This window comes from Genypterus blacodes, unplaced genomic scaffold (assembly GCF_046128005.1).
Source record: "Genypterus blacodes isolate CSIRO-AG114 ecotype Tasmania unplaced genomic scaffold, CSIRO-AGI_Gbla_v1 ptg000118l_1, whole genome shotgun sequence".
Taxonomy (NCBI): Eukaryota; Metazoa; Chordata; class Actinopteri; order Ophidiiformes; family Ophidiidae; genus Genypterus; species Genypterus blacodes.
The window spans coordinates 1,712,501-1,729,435 of record NW_027466921.1 but is presented as its reverse complement, the minus strand read 5'-3'; positions in this window follow the sequence as shown (position 1 = coordinate 1,729,435).

Sequence of the window (16,935 nt, the reverse complement as noted above, 5' to 3'; positions counted from 1 at the left end):
GCACAACCGAAATGCCAGTACAGGCCTTTTGAAAACATCTGCTTCATCAAATCTGGCTGCTTTTCTTCCAAAACATGACTCCTAATTCTATTTGTCCGCCCAAGTCATCCAAGATGTGCAGGGAAATGCACTGCATAGCCTTCATGGTAATATTGCTTTGACAGCACCGACTGGATTTCCTGTATGTTATGATGGGAAGATCAATTCTTCCACAGCCCTGATAGCAGAGCATTCTCCAGAGACCACAACATTATCTTTAGGAGAAAAGTTAACGCTGGCACATTTATATTTATAGGCTGTTAATGTAATGCAATGTAAATGGGGTAAAGTGGAACAGAGTACAAGCCAATGCATGCAAATATGGCACATGTGATAAACAGGGGAAATTACTGGAACTGCCATGAAGTACTGTGGGTCATATCTCTGACAGAACAGGGATGTACTTGTAACCCTTTTGGAATAATCTAATAATTTTCCTCTTTTCCATTATCTTATTCAATTTTAAGATTTCAGCCACCCACAGAAGAAAGGAAAAGGCTAATGGGGCGTGTGTATGTGCATCTGGCTAACTTCATTAAGTCTCTGGATTTTAGTCCTTTCTGTCATGAACACTCATCTCATTGATTTTGCACACTGGTCCGACACAGACTTAACTTTCCTGGGCACACAGCCTCAATGATGACACCATCCATTTGCTCTCAAGAAGTTGTTTGTTTTTTTCATCCAAGATGGTGAAAAACAAGCTGGCAGATTACAGTTTGCAAGGTTTCATGACATGACAAAAACGTTTACTATCTACACATATTTTCAGACTGCAAATCAGACAAATACTCAAACTCAAATATATACAGTTACAGCCACATACTAAATGCAGATCAGGATCTTGTGGAGGCTTTATGGCAAAACAAGGAAGAGAAGTCAGTAAATGCACATTAAAGGGGACACATTATACATTATCGAAACCAGAGCACTGTGCAAACTGAGTGAAAACGTTGGTTTTGTTTTGCTTGTCAGTGCTGTCCTTCTGAGGCTGCTATTACTGTCACTCACTAACTCTCCTCATACCGTGTGTGCGTGTCTAACCCGGTGTGCAGGCTGTAAATCTGCCCATCACAAAACAACACGTTTCAGAAGTAAAGGATCAAACAAAATTAAACACTTCAGGACGGATGTGTTTGTCTTACTGGATGACATTTTTGCAAAACACATTCACAGTACTTCCCACAGTTAAACAAGAGGGACAATAACAAGAATCATATGTCTCCTTCGGCACAAAATGTACTAAACAAAGTAAAAGATGTATGAGCGCTCCCAAGCCTCAATAGAGAAGATTTACAGCAATAGAAAAGGTGAAATGAGGCCAAGGCCTTATTTGGACCATAATGTCACTATAAAAAGTTTGGTGAAGACAGACTTATTATTGTCTTTCCTGCTGAGCCCTGAAATCTTAGTTACATCTGTCAGCACACAAACATTGGGACAACATGCACTCCGCACAGAGAGGCTCAGTAGGCTCTTGGGGTTCTTGTTCCAAGCCCGGACACTAATCCAAAGTGATGATAAGAAGACAAAGTGAGTAAACACTTAGTTTTGCATGACCAGTTCTGAAAACACGAGAGGGAAGACAATAAGAGGTTGAATTAGAAATGAGGAAAACAAATCAGGACAGAGGGACTCAGGGATTTCGGCGTAATACAGTTTCAACCGAACGTTCAGCCACAAAGGACTGGGGCTATGGAGGATAAATCTCTCCGTCTGGATCATCATGGGAACGCATGCATAAAAAGCTGGATAATGCGTCCATGTCACATGTCCTCGTCTGCAGGTTTAACCACCTGACGACAGACAGCTTGCCATGCTTCGCCCACAGTATAAGGTGCAGTAAGTGGATAAAAGAGATTAATGGCATCCAAACCACAAAGCACTAGACAATCCTGTTAAACCAGACTCCATGGTAGTGGCTCAGATGTGGAAAATGGGCTCACAGAGGGACTGGGACATCGGTCTCCTGGCACTGAGGATGCCTCAGATAACTGCAATCCTGCCTCTCTTTCCCTGTCTTTCTCTCTCTCTTTCTCCCTCTCTCTCTCTTTATTTCACAATTTTTCAGTCCGGTTCAGTTGATGAGATCTTGGACACGTTTTTTAACAAAGAGCATTTGCTTTCTCTTATTCTCTCTCTTTCTCTTTCCTCACTTCACCGTTTTTGTTTCATAAATGCTTTATGCTCATACATACATTCAGTTTTTCCTTTTAAATTGTTTCTCTGTTCTGTCTCTGTCAGTTTTCACATCCTGTCCTCACAACCTTGGTCACATTAGTTTAGTTTGAAAAGCTCATAAACGAGGAAATCTTATTGAATCACATCCTCATCGAAATTGGAAAATTGCTCACTAAAGATGAATAATTCTGATCCAGAATATTGGCTCCATCAGTTGGACCGTAATCAAATGGCTTGCAGTTTGGTCTGGTGAGACCTGGAGAGACTCAGATCCCTGCACACACCTGGAGACACGCTGGCTAGACTAAAGCATCAAAGGTAGAAGAGCCTCTGTCTCACAGTGTCCACTTGGCTTAATCTGCCAATCCTCTGGAATTTTGTCAATATTCTTATGTACAAGCCTCTCAAACACACTCTGCCCTGCACCACCATCGTACAATCAGATACACATGCAAAACTCACACCCAGACCATCCAGTAAACCCTTCATAGATTCTCAGCAGTCTCACTTTTCACCCACTGTTCCTCGTCTTGTTTCTCATTAGATTTGGCTTAAAAGTTCAACATGAGGAGATAAAACGTGTCTCTGTGTTTGGATTAGAAGTATATCAGTTTCTGGAGTCGAACAATCGCCTGTTTTGTTGCCTGAAACATGCCTTAACTGTACATTTTCTATACCGCTGCTTCAAGTCCAAGCTGAGACCAAGATGCTGCTCAGGATTACCTGAAAGCACCACAGAGGTTTGGAGGCCAGTGTAAACTGAAGTCCTGAATATGGCTCTTAAAAAACAGAGAGGTGGAAAAACTGCTTTATTACCTTCATGGCACAAACTCCCTGCCAGTTGTGAAGAATGTTGCTACGGTAACAGCAGATTACCATCCATTACATAACTGGGGCTGCAGAGTTAAACTCAGCGGATTACGAGCCACACTGCACTGGTTTTGTAATGTTTGTACGGGCAGAACAAATCGGTCGCCATTAGTTCACTAACAGATCAGAGAGCATTTGTGCGTAATACCTGCAAGTTTATTATACTTTGACGAGAACAAAAGCCTGATTGGTAGAAAGTCGTCCTGCGGAATGATAAGTAGTTCACCTCTTTCTAACAAACGGACAAGCGGTTCCACTCCACACATTACACTACACGAATGTTCCCACAGGTAGTAGAAGAAAAACACATTAGTACTGCTGATGTGCAAAATTGTCCAATAACTGTTCCACTGCACCAGCTCATTCATTCGTGTGGAGAGATAAGGAAATGTGTAAATGTGCTGCCACACATGCAGAACAAAGAGGCTCCAATTCTCTACTTAGGTTTGTACGCACTCCTCAGTATTTGTACTGTGCTTGTAATGTCAATATCTCTCTGCTTGTCCAATGGTTATGGCTATTTCTGTCCCAGTTTGGTCCTAGTGCCTTGCTCAAAGGGACTTAAATACTCTGTACTAGCATCAAATTTCAAACATGATTCTCATCTAAATGGAGGGTTCAACCTGCAAAAGTGGGCCTGGTAAACCTGTGACTGTAGCTACAACTGTTAATGATAGTAAACACAAACACCAACACAGTGAAAGAGTCACCTGAGCCATGATGGGAACCAAACAGTGAGTCACCACAGGGTGTTCCACTGTGTGCACCCGAGTCAACAGAGAAATCCACCAGGATCACTGAACCTTTCACAACTAATGACTGTGTTCCCGGGTGAAATATAAACTCATTTATTTCTGCTGCTTCCTGAATGCAATGAAATGTTTTGTTTTCTCTTTGTGCAGCATTTTTCCACAAGCAAGCTGAAAAGTTGGCCTCCTTCTTCAGTCATAAAGCATATCGGACTCTTTTTAAGTAACAACACAACAGTGATTCAGGCAAAATGTGCAAGAGCAAAGTATGTTTGTAATACAAGACGTAAATTAAACTACAAAACCTTCCCACGTGGTGTCACAGGCCGTTTGACATCTTTGCTACGCTTCTAGGCTAAAGCTAGCTTACGCCCCGTTGTGTGATGCTAGCTAAATAACTGCAATAGTTCAGAATGAAGTCTGTGAATTCTATTTTTGTTTGTCGGCATTACACAAATTATGTCATAAAAGCAGAATTCATGTTCTTGTTGATTTGTTTGGGAACGTCGACAAGTGACATCGCAGTTGGAATTACGGGAATTAAGGAAATTGTTGCTCACCGTTGCGAGTCGTTACATGAAACAAATGAGCAAAACTGAGGATTATCATGCCAGGCACACAGCTAGATTATAAAATAGATAATGTTATACTCAATTTACACAAAGACTTTTATATGTTAGGTTATTTTTCGACAATATGATGAGTTAAGTTAAGTTATCTGCAGTGTGAAGTGGCATATAAGCCAAGTGAATGAGGTGGACTTTGACTCTGTGTCACTTGTGCCGTGGAGGCTGAGTGACTCAGGCTGTGACTCATCTGCACTGAGGAGACGGCAACAAAACATGAAGCCCAGCAGCGTGTCTTTCACGGGTCCCAGAGGACAATAGGGGAGCGTGGTGTCAACGCAGAACGCCATGACACCACAGAATAATTACAAAAACCATTACAACTTTATGTGAAATCAATGGGGACATATAAAACAATTCAATTATATAATTTCATTTCATTTCTTCACACTTTTCTGTCCATTTGGAGACAGGGTATTACCATGCAGAGTTGCTGAATACTGCCAGAAGTAGCTGTTAAACACACACTCTCTGCAGTGCATAATCAATGAAAGTGTGTGTCCAAAAGAGGCAAGCACACTGGAACGTACTGTAACCCCTCATAACATGCAGTATGACTCGCACAGAACAAATTAAATGACATCATATTGTATTGTATGGTCAGTATTGGTTGGATGGTGGTTTTCGTGTTTGTTTGTTTGTTTGTTTGCTTGTTTGTTTGTTGGGAGTGAGGAGACAGTAGAACACGCTGGACCCAGCAGGGTGAGAGATCCTGGCGGGGGGAGTGGCGGGCACATCCTGTCGTGATGGGGCCGCCACTAATTGTTTCCTGGAGACCAGTGGCACTGCAGACAGCCAAACCTAATTAGGATTCTGAAACAATCCAAAGTGCCAGACAAGGTTGTTCAAACTCTACCCTGAGTGCAGACACACAGTCATGTTTCTCACAAATGTACAATTGCAAATGACGAATGAAAGGATCCAGAGAGGCTGTAGAATCTTCCATCTTGGTAATAAATGAGCAATGTGGCCTAAAAAGGAGAAGCTAAGAAAGATAAGATCAGAATGTGAACTCTTAACTCTAAAAGCTGCATGATCAAACAGTGTTTTGTAGGATTTGCTGAAATCCGCATTAGATCCTGAGAGGAATCCATTAACATAGATTCAATTTACTTTTCATTTGTTGCTTGGAGCTTCATAATAGCTTGTTCAAGTCATCTTCTCTGTTTTGTTGGATTATTGCCATGTAGCTCAGGCCACTAAACCCAACCACTAACCCTAAACCAAACCATAACCCTCACTACAGAAAAGGATCAAGTCTCAGTATTTATACATTTTCAACTTGTTGATTCACAGAGCTTCTATCCATTAAGATGGAGAACAAAATAATCTGCTAAATCAAAGGAAAGCTTAAAGATTCATTCAGTCATTTCGAACCAAAAACAAACTTTTTACATCTTTGTTATGTCACACGCCGTGTTTAAATCCTTGTTCTCTATGTTCAGTCGGTATAATTGGATTGAGATGTGGCGCCATTCCGTCGAGCGCGTGTGCAAAAACTTTGAGGCAAAGTTTCAAAGTTTTTGAAAATCTAATGATGATTTCCAAAAAAAGGTTTATTCCATTCATTACAATATGTCTGCACCCAACAAATGTCGGCCTGTGCAGACACACTCAGGTAAACCTTGTTATGAATTTGAGGAAATCTGTAACATTTCCACATGATTATCGGAGGAGTTAGTTGGGCTTTGCTCTCAGCAAAAACTGGATGAAATATGGTCCGATTGACAATTAGTCAGCCTATCAAATCAAGGTTAAATAAAAATAGGCCTAACTCTTACAACGTCTGCTTGCCTTAAAGCAAAATCCATCCAAACAACAACAAAGTGGAAGACGGCAATTCATAACACCTTATTTTCTAATTTGCACCACGGAAAATGACGTGTCATAATCTACAGACACTGTAATTTGGCTTTGACCCTCAGCAAACATTAGTGGAGCCATCTGTAAGCCACCAAGAGGCACCGAGCTGGATGCCAGCTGCTGTGTAGTGGTGCTGCATGTCCTCTGCAGAGCTGCAGCCAACGCTTGCTGCCAACCAAGCTGCTTGAGGACCGAGCCAAGACAAGACCGGAGCTGGCAAGCGGCGAAACAACGGCATGTCAGTCCCCCGACAATAACATGTAACCACCGTTTGTAACAGCGAGTGGAGTTGCGGGTAACATTGCATAACGTGGCCCGAGCAGAATCTTTCCTTCAGCTCCTCCGGGGTTATTAGACGACGCCGTGCGTCTGTGTGTCTGTGCGTCTGCTGGGTGTGCCAGCCTGGCACGTCGGGAGGAAATAGCAGTAGGCACGGCGGCCTCGCACAAACACAACAGGACCCCTCTTTTCAATTTCCTGCTCCAGTTTCCATTCCTGCTTTATTTTTCGTGCAGGGACCTGTTAAGTGGGAATCGCAAAGGAAGAATGCAACATTGAGCCGATATGGCACCGCCGAGCACAAAACAAGGAAATTGATTCTGTCGGAGGCAATATTTGTGATAATGATCTCAATAAAAACATAGGGTGATTTCAAACAGGGTTAGTAGGAATCCCTCAGGAGGTCTGATTCAGTGCTTGCTCGCTCGCTCTCTCTCTCTTTGTCTCTCTCTCTCTTCTCTCTCTCCTTCTCCCTCTCTGGCAGTTAGAGGAGTGTGGCACATCTCAAGCTTACCAACACTACCTGTTTTGCTTTTTATGTCTCAAAACCAGCTTGTTGTGTTGTAATCACTGTCACCGTCTCTCTGTCCATCTGTCTGTCTGCTTGACTGTCCGTCACAGCAATCACTTGGACAGGTTGTAAAGCAATTTAGATTAAATTTGACAGGTTTGCAGAGGTTATAGGGTCAAGACCTACCTGCACTTTTTATGTTGTTGTTGTTGTTGTTCAGCCTGATGGTGGCGCTGTAACAGCTACTTTAGCTTTTATAGCATTTTAACTTTTGTAAGTCATAGAATCGAAATTCTTCTAAAACACATCTTCTTCACAAACTTTATAACAGTTTTTTCGTCTGCGATACAATCATACAATATGAAATTAAAAAAAAATCATTTTTAAAATTGTAAATGTTTTGCTCCTAAGCGCTTGGTACGGCCGGAAAACACAACATCTGCCGTGTTTCTAATTTGTCTCATAAATGCAACACCACAAAATATAACCACCTGGCAACCTGGATTGCCACATCTGAGGTTGCCACGGGAAACAGACACAACACCTAGCAATGAGTTATCAGTCTAATTCTTTACAGCTGTTGTGTTTTTTCGAGTCCTTCACTATTTCAGCGTTTGGTGGAGCGCTTGTTCTTATCTTGTGGTCACGGCGACACTTTGGTATGGCGCCGTAAAACTGTGCATGAAGGGTCCTTTCACTCAAATCTCACACACAGACACACACATACACACAAACAGAATGAAATCTTGTTTGTGGTGCAGAAAATATGATGTTTCTCTGTTTTAAAAAAACCCTCAAAACCAGAAACAACCTGTATTAAACGACTTTCATTTTAACTTTTAGCTCTTTTCTCCTTCGATCTCTCCTGTAGTTTTGTTTTCCCATAATAAACGCTTTTGTACTCCAAGAAAGCCTCCCAGTATGAACTTAAGAGGGTAGCGGGGGATCCAATCGCCTTGGCACAGCTGGAAACATTCTTTTAGTATCACATTGCCATTACTGGAATGAAAATATTCACACTCCATTTTGGTAAGCTCCCATTCCAGCGTCCCATCCTGCACAGCTTTTATACAATAATGTTTTCCTGTTCTACTGTTTCAACTAGGAAGACCTCAGCCTCTTTCCTGGAAAAGGAGTGAAAGAGACACACCAGGTTCTACCCTTCACAAAGACTTCTTTAGGAAAATGCAATACAAAATGCAGTTTCTTTCTTTCCTTCTTTCACTGCGTAAGACTAATTGTTCTGTAAATGGCTTGCCATGGTGCTAAGATGGCGTGCAGCAGTTTGCAATCATCACGACACCACAGAGAGACGTCCGCCCAGCACGCATTTGATTAAACCGACGGCAACAAAAAAAACAAAAACCATTGAGCCTACGTCTCCTCGTGGCAACAGGACGAGAAGGTGAGGAGAGACGCCGTCTGTGCCACGACGGCACGTATGCATTCTGCTCCGTAGTGGCTGTAGATTTGGTGGTTGGAGGTTGCCATGGACACCGAGACAGAGCAGGCCTCTTGAAACAAGAGGGGCAAGAGAAGATGCTCATATGACTGTCATGACTGTATATGTTGTTGTGGTTTGGTGATATAGCAAAGAAGGTTTATTAGATTCTCAGTACACTCACACATTTACACACACACGCATACTGGCTGGAGGAATATGTGATATAACAGTAATGCTACAATATGGTCTCCTGTTGATACTGTTACGCAATACACTGTGTAGACGGCACCAACAAGTGTTACTGTTGCATTGTACATCATGGATCTGGAGGCTCCGCTGCTCTCGATCTGAGGCAGGGAGAGAGGGACTGAGTCTTGGGTGGACCGGTAGACAGGTGGACAGATGGACAGATGGACCGTCTGGATTGTCCACAGTGATCTGGACGCTGGATCAAACTAGTGAACAGACAGCTGAGCCTCAAAGTGAAGGTTAAGGTTTTTTCACTTATTTTTTGTGATTTTTTTTTTTCACTTTTTCAAGCACACTTTTTTGTAAAGGGTGGACCTGTTACTTCATATCTACGCAGAGCAGCACTCAGACTTGACCCAAAACACAAACACACACACAACTACACGAACACACATATGAACAAACGCTATAATATCAGTAAAATTAGCTGAAATTAACCTAAACAACGACACAGGGAGGATAAACGTGTACTGTTAAGGCCAAACACCAATGATCAGAGATCGAACGCTTCCTCTTTAAAGTACAGTCCCCTATTGAAGGACAGGGACATGGCGCCCTCTGGTGGTTGAGTTGGTTACTGCCGACATGTACAAACACTGGCTGCGTCCAAGTTGGTGTTCTTCCTCTCCTCATTATCTTTCCCACTCCGGAGAGGAAGGAGAGAAGGAGAGGAGGTGAGTGAAAGTCAGGAGGACACCAGTTTCCTGAATTTCTAAATTAAACCTTATCAGATTTTATAATGATTATCATCATCATTTTTAAACCTATTTAATGTTTTAGTAATTTTTAACTAGATACATTTCATAGACTTTAAAAAGTTTGAAAAAACGTTTGGACAAACCTTTATTCCAAAAACTCATCATCATCGTCATCATATTATTAATCATAAAATTCAAGAAGTTTAGATCTTAAGCTCTATTTACATAATTATTTCAAGTTGTTGCTGTTGCTGAGGATCACTGAAAGAAAGAAAAAAGAAAGAAAAAAGAAAGAAAGAAAAAAAAAGAAAGAAAGAAATACTACAGTGACTGAGAATGATGAACTCTAAATATAACAAATATAACATTTATTTATTTATTTATCCTGTATTTTGATCGGAACCTAAACTCTCGTTAGGTTCCGATCATCATCCTGACACGCAAGCAAGGGAGAACAGAGGAAAAACCACACAGCTCGACTGTGCAACCACATGGTGGCGCTACCAGCCTGTGCTAATAAATAAATTGCAAGTAAATTGCATTAAGTTGCTTTACCAACTGTGCTGCTGTAGCGCCACCTGGGGGACGATTGATCTGCTTGATCATTGCGATTAGTTATTGGACTGCAAAGAACAGAATGTTTCAAATGACACAAAGTGAAGCCCAGCATCTCTTCAGAACAGGGTCAAAGTTCACACCAGAGGTTGAAACTTGTTCTCACTCAGTGTGACTGACAGGTCAGACAACACATTTCCTATCTCTATTTGGCGCCGTCTCGTGATCTTCTCCTGGTTTCACTTTTAAGCCTCCTTCCTGTTGGATCACAGCACATCATCAGGAACTGACAGCGTGTGTGTGTGTGTGTGTGTGTGTGTGTGTGTGTGTGTGTGTGCGTGCGTGTGTGTGCGTGTGCGTGTGCATTTGCGCGTGCATCTGCATCTGCGTATGTGTATGAGTGTGTGCTTGTGCATGTGCGTGTGCGTGTGCGTGTGCGTGTGCGTGCTGCTGTTGTTTCTCAGGTGTATTTCAGCCTGAAGGCAGAGTTGTGCTGCAGAAGGCTGCGTCACTGGATGTCCCCCGGCTCTGTCCTTTAACCCTTCATGCAGTGGGAGGACAGACGCTGATCGTCTCCAGCCAAACTAACACAGGTCAGACCTCTGAGGGTGATGTCATCCCTGCGGAGCTCCACAGATTCATGCTACTGTATGGATTTAGTGCCGTTTTTCAAGGTGATTTATGGATGGACGATGGATTTCAAGATCTAGATGAAGCAGATTCCTGTTCTGTTTCACCACATTACAGCTAAACTAAATTATTAACTGGACCTCCAACAACTATTTTTCAGTTTGCCTGCTGAAGATTCACAAGGATTCACCACAGAGATCAAACAACATCAAAGTCAATATGCCCTTAATAATTCATATGAAGTATTAAGTCATATAAATAAAGTTTCAGTAGTTTTTCTGGGCGTCGGCCTGCAGGAGAGTTGCAGCGCTGATCCCATCGACTTCAATTCAATCAAAAGAAGCAGGAAAGCATTTCAATAATTCCCTCATTAAACAGCTGAGCAGGCAGACAGAAACACATGAATTAGATTAGATTACTGTTAGCAGAGGACAAACAAAACAAAATAGGTGCTATTAAAGAAGAAGAAGAGCGTTCTTCCATGTCGATCCTTCATCCTTTACTGCATGATAACTGCATGTTCAATCATTAAATAATTCATTCTTGCTGCTTGGATCAATATTTCCTCCTACATTCTCCTCAGCAGAGATCTGATGGTCCAGTTTGTCATAATAACTTCTCTAACATCTGTGTGTGCCCAGAAATCAACTACACGAAAACTACATTGGACTATATCATAAATTATATCCATCAAATCAAAATCTGTCAATTTCAATCTCGACTCCTCTGCGTGTCTGTGAATAATGATTCCATGACAGTTACATATCTGACATTTTCATCCTCCACAGCTAAACGCCTCTATAATAAAATGTGGTGCGAATTAGAAATCATGCTGGTGTTTTCCACCCTCGTGTGCTTTCAAAAAAAAACAAACGCTCCCACTCTTACATATGCATTAATACCTCCTACATGTGATAAAGGAGTTTTTTTTCTCTTTTGCTTTTAACACTTCCATGATCTTTTCCCACCAAGAACAGCTTTGAATTTTCCAACACATTTTAATAATAAAACAATGATGCTGATGAAGATGATGAAGACAGGAGTCGCGTTTCGCAAAACCATCTGTCCCCTCTTAGATATGGACAAATATGGTCTTCAGTCCTGGGTCTTTAAGGCTAAGTGTCACCCTCCTATCTAATCCAGCTGCCCCGGGGGGCCCCGCCCGCTGCCCTTCCTCTCTTCTCCCTCCCTCCACTAAAGGAGGAAGAAGAGGTTTGAGACTCCAACACGCTGCTGTTTACTGTACACTGCCACTCTAACATGCGTCCCACAGCGTTCCTCAATCCTCCGCTCAGTGATGGACAGTGATTCACACTTCACTCTTAGGTTGTTTTAGGGCCCTGGATAGTCCGGGGCAGGCCCTGTCTACATCCATTAGTTATGAAGCCGTGAACTCAGCATTAGAAGGTTCCATCTGGCATTTTGGTGTAAAATGAGTTCAGCACATAAACTTTGTCAGTGAAGGATGCTTTGTGCGTTTTTTAATTGGATTTAATATTTGATAAAGTCTGTTTAGGACAGAGGTCAGCTATTCAGAGTGGCAGAACTTTAAAGCTCTGCTTGTTAAAACAGGCCTGAGGGCAGATAGAAGCTCATCACACCAAGGCCTGGAGCCAAACCCGCTCTGATCCAGATTCTTCAGACATTTCAAACACTGTATGATACATTCCACCGCCGCTCTTATACGTGTATTCAAAGAGCCAATAATAGTAGCTTAGGGTTGCTAATGGTGACCGTTGGTGAGTGATACATGCATGAATAGTGTCTTGACGTGGCTTTTGTACTGTAAGGGCGCTATCTAAATGTTCCTCCATTATTTCCTCTCTCGTTGTTTTGCTTTGTTCCGGCAAGGACCAGGTATTGATTAAGTGGTTGCTAGGCAACAGGCATAGTTTTCACAGAAGCTTGCACAAGGGAACAGAAAGCCAGATGTAATGTACTGTTCTGTTACAGCACAGTGTTTTAGACGCCTCAATGGGAGCTTTTCACTGCTACTTGTCTGTCTAAATCAGCGAAAAGCCTCTGAACAAGCTGCACCTGTTCACACAAAGCCAAAACAAATCAACTTTACAGTCTTCAAATGGCAGATCATCAATCCTCACACTAAATTCATCCCAGTGAGATCAATGTAATGCCTGGAATTGTTTCTGTAATGGGTGTGGGGAGCAGAAGTGGGCAGAAACCGTGGAGTCTTCATTCATTTGCATTTGCTATAACAAGAAGAAGCAAGGAACAAGTGGTCCAATCTGAGCAGAATTCGTTGAAATTGCTGGAAAATTGCACATCATCAAAAACTCATCAAGAGTGTGTGTTAGTGTGGTATTGATTTTGCTCTGAAATTCAAAAATCAAAAAATGTAGACGCCACCAGGAAATTGATTCAAAAGCCACAAACGGGGTCATCTCTGATCAATCACTATAAATGATCTGTACGTTTACAGGATTTGTCTTCATTTGGACCATTTAGAAGTTTCATTTGGATCAAAATCTCAAAAAGGGGATGTAGAGAAAGCAGATGTAAAGTGCACAAGCGGAGCCACGTCATTCTCCATCTCTGCTCTGTGCTCCCAAAAATGAATACTTTTCACACACACTTATCAGCTGAAATCGTTGCAGCTGAAAGCACATAATTCTGCTGATGTCCTTGAATTTCCCCCATTGTGAGTCACACAAGTGCCAGGACACAGTGCAGAGCGGTGGAGAGAAATGTGCTAAATCTAACATTCACCTTCTAATTTCAAAGACATGCTGGTGTCAAAAAGTGTTCTGAAAAGACAAGAGACAAAATGAAGGACGTACAGAAGAATATTGTGGCACGAATCCAACAAAAGGTTTGATTAAGCTGTCCCGATCTGCTAGACGCATTAAGAGCAAGCATGTGTGTTAAAAGCTTCAAATAGATTTGTCATGTACCGTCTGTTACCGGCTGTGACACTACGTATTAATGTTAATGCGAATGAATCACCCTGACTGTAATGCAAAGTTAAACAGCTTAAAATCAATTATAGCATTTTGTTTTATGAATATTTTTGGGGGAGAAGTCACAACCATCTCATTTCTAGTTTACAGGGTGGAAAGTGACTTTGACGAACAAATGATCAATCTCTAAGTACTTCGGGCGAAAATCTGTATGTATGTATGTATGTATGTGTGTGTGTGTTTGTGTGTGTTTGTGTGTGTGTGTGTGTGTGTGTGTGTATGTATGTGTGTATGTGTACAGATAGTTTGCATACAGCGGCAAACTGAAGCAAATTTTCAGAGAATTTTTCATTCAAAGCAGCATCCTCCTAAACATTTCCCACAGTTTTGTTCTCCCTAAATAGATCAAATGTATTTATGCATGTATGCATAAAATACATGTATATACACTTGTGCCATCCTCTCGTCAGCAGCTTATCTAACCCACTCGTGGCTGGTGTGGAGCACCTGTGGCTGTACGCAGGCTGTGGGATGGATCTTGACTTCATGTTGTCGTAGGTGTTTGATTGAAGGAGTTTGTCCAGCTCCGCTTTAGAAGCTCATGTCTGGCTGAGGGTTTAAAGAGGAACATCTCTTGACATCTCTTGAACAATCTGACTTTGTAGTCAGACACCACTGAGCTGGTATGACTCCATTCACAATGATGCAGTGTGCCCACGGTATGTTGTCATTCAGCTCAGTGATGAACCGCTCACTGCTGGGTGTGTTTGGCCTGTTTGATTGACAACATCACAGATCTGTCATTGTTTGTGTTTGTGTCTTCGTTCTGCTGCTTTCAACCAAAGGCTCGGAACATCAAATGGCTGTCAGAGTCGCCCATCTCGCCTCTGTTGACCCGCAGAACAGTCAGGCATGTTTCTGCTATAACTGTCAGGTACTAGAAAAAACGTTGATTATTCGTAGCATTGTTGCATTTACCATTAGATTCAGATTATAGCTTCTAACCATCATTGTTTATGTATCCTCTGACATTTGGAGGAGCTCTATCTTCTTTCCTATCGCCTCCACGCAGTCTGGAGCACTGGAGTAAAAATGCATTCTGATCATTATTTTATTATCATGAAACACGACAAGTGAAACATGTGATAATGTTCTCTCAAACATATCTAGTGGCATTTCAAAGCATGACTCATTGGTCATAGCAGCAACATGATGCCCTCTCAGCCAATTAATAGAGTGTGAACTGTGAATGGAAACTAGTAAAGAAATTTGTTTTCTGAATATACTGACCATATTCATTTCACTGAGAGGTGCAGAAATACGGCCACATAATACATCATGTCCTCGCAAATCAACAAATCATTGTGTCAAGATGTTGCCCAGCATATTCTAGCACTTGAGGTCAAGAAGGACAGATTGTGGTTTCATCATGGAAACAAAAGCTTCACCTGTCACTCTCACTGAAAGGCTAGAGACAATTATTGGAAAGACTTGATTTCACCACCCAGTGGGTATGGTTGTCTATTTAAAGAGGCAGGCGGATACTTTGTTGCTATTCTCCACCTCCTCTCTTGGCAGCAAGACAGCACAACAGATATTTACCATCCTTCAGTAAATGCAACACCCACACGGGGCTCAATGTATGCATTAAAGGCAGACTATGTTTACGGGAGCTTTGTTAAAATACAGACTTTGAATATATTTTAGAAGCATGGCGGACTGTCTCCGATCTGTTCATCTCCTTACAGATTCACGGTTGTTTTTGCCCAACATGAAAACGGGAGATTGAGCCAACTATTGTTCAGCTGCTGAAATGTCATCTGCGCTCTCGTTTCCATTCGGCATCTTGTAATGAAGTTATGTCCAACTCCTGCTGTGCTCCCTCCACAGAGAGACGAGTCATGTAGAGTAATGAGAGAAAGCTGCTTCACCGTGTTTGTGTTCATGCTCATCTCAGAGGAAAAGTTGACGAAGTATAGCAAGACTAAGACTAAGTACAGAGTCTGAATTTTGTACTTTGGACAGGATGAACTCAAGGCAGAAAGGAATTATAGGACAAACATAATATTGCTATTGTCACACACTAATACGGTACATGGGGTAGGGTGTCATTTGTGTAACAGAGAAGATATACATGCGATAAAAGTGCCGAATTTGGGCCGTATATATTGCAAGCAGCAATGGGCCTAAAATTGAGCCCTGTGGCACACCACCAATGCAATTAGCAAACAAGGCAGCTATATCGCCTCAGATATATTAACTGTAATACATTTTTAATTGGCGTTGTAGGATTTTAACCAGAGTAGCGCTACAATGGCAACCATGATTAACTGCTGCACAAATAGATCAAATCTTACCAAGAAGCAACTATGATCAAGACCAGTTTCAGTCCTGCAACCTAAAGCCACAGAGGACACTTCTGTATTCCCGATAAGTTTATCTTCTGCCAGATTAAGTTATTGTGATTCGTACTCATTCCCAGTGGAAAGTGTGAAGGCAACACTGCTCTCTGAAATATCAACATATGGATCAATAATATGAGCTGCAATTTTATTGCTTTTTTGCTAGAGAGACTTGCCCTCATTTTTTCTTTTAAATGAAGAGGAATCCAATTTACTTGAAAGAGCCCAGTGCTGCATTTAATGTGGCTGGCTTCTGCAGGTCCTAATGGGCTGATGCATCTGCACAGACTCATGCACGCCAACACATTGGTATAAATTAGCACATTAGGATTTCACCCTGCAGTTCGTTCTGCTGCAAACCCCGGCTGATATTGGCTCCTAAAAAATGAACAATTGTCAGGTTGGTCTGATATGATGAAGGTTGCTCCATTATCACACTGACCATATGTGTGTATTGCATTCGTATTGCATGTCTGAGCTGAAAAATCACTTCAAGTTGGTGTGGGAGGATTTTGTAAAATGAATGAATAACAAATGACGGTCATTCTGCTGTAAAAGCAGCCAACACACCATTAGTGTCTTTAGTTGTGAGCGAGCAGCTTTGTCCTCTGTGATCTGTGCGGCTTTGTGTCCAGAGGAAAGGAGTGTAAGGTCACTCTGCTGAATGGTAAATACACAGTGTGCTGAGCTCTGTGTGTGTTTCAGTGTGAGACTTTGACCAGTTGTCAGATTGTTGAAATTCGTGGACTCGGGACACAAAGCCTACATACCTTTAAATGCCAGTGAACACACACACACACACACACACACACACACACACACACAAGAAGCAGACAGAATGTTAGAAGCAGGTCCCAGTACAACACAGCCTCAATCAACGGAGGTCAATCAATACCTCTCTGTCAACTCAACAGGATAAGC